The sequence below is a fragment of the Alligator sinensis genome, unplaced genomic scaffold (assembly GCF_000455745.1).
Source record: "Alligator sinensis unplaced genomic scaffold, ASM45574v1 scaffold226_1, whole genome shotgun sequence".
NCBI lineage: Eukaryota > Metazoa > Chordata > Crocodylia > Alligatoridae > Alligator > Alligator sinensis.
In genome coordinates, this window is record NW_005842028.1 from 1,292,246 (window position 1) to 1,293,332 (window position 1,087).

A 1,087-nucleotide genomic window follows, 5' to 3' on the forward strand; every position below is an offset into this window, starting at 1 on the left:
TGCCTCACGCTTCGGGTTGAAAGCCAAAAATGTGTTGGCTCTGAGTAGTGACAGGAAACGAAAAACAAAGAAAACTGGGAAATAAACATAATGAGTAGTTATGAAGTGTTGAAAACTATACTTAGTGTTTCTTATTTCTTGAGGATTTGGATGATGCCATATTGATTTATGTCTGGGAAGTCTTTTAAAGGAAAAGCATAACAAAAGCTTTAGATTATTTTGTCGACATGAAAACATAGTTTACATTATCTTCAAAGCACCCATCTATTCCTGACTTGACTAGTTACATGCTCCTTAATGTTGAGAGCCTTCCAGGCTCTGGCTGAGATTGCACTGCATACAGAAATTCACCATTAAGCGCCAAGGAAGTTCACAGATTGACTATTCATGGCTGGCCAAGTGATTCAGCAGAAACCATACTGGGCTCACTAAAAGCAGTAGTGTGGCTGTTATGGTTGGACACAGAACTGATGTGCTCATCCACAGCTGACAACAACAGTGGAAAAAAAATGAAAGGTAACTTGCACATGTCACAGGTTTGTAGAAAAATATCTTTAGAGCCTCATCTGAAAATCTCAAGGTGATCCTGGGCAGGTAACAGATCAGACTGCTTTGAAGAGAAGAAAATGAAAAGAAATATGCAAATCTGTTATGAAAAATAGAATCAGGTGAGCACTCTGTCCCTGCCCATTTTAAAACATCTGTTTATTCTAATAATATAAATGATGTAAAGAAGTCATGATTCAGACAGAAAACTTATGAGAACAAAATATGAGATACCCATTTCAAGGCTTTATCATATTGTGCCACAACTTTCTACAGTGCCTTGAATCAGGTAACAAATAGTAAATATAAAAGATAACAAAAGCCCAACCCCAAGAACACTACAGTGCAAAAACCTCAATGGATACAATCCAGTGAACAAACAGGATGGGATGAATAGTCTTTATAGCTGGTCTGGCTCCATGGATCAGCACTCAGATCTATTAGTCCTGGTTCTCCAATGCTCCCCAACTTCATAGATTCATAGATGCTAGGGTCAGAAGGGACCTCAATAGATCATCGAGTCCGACCCCCTGCATAGGCA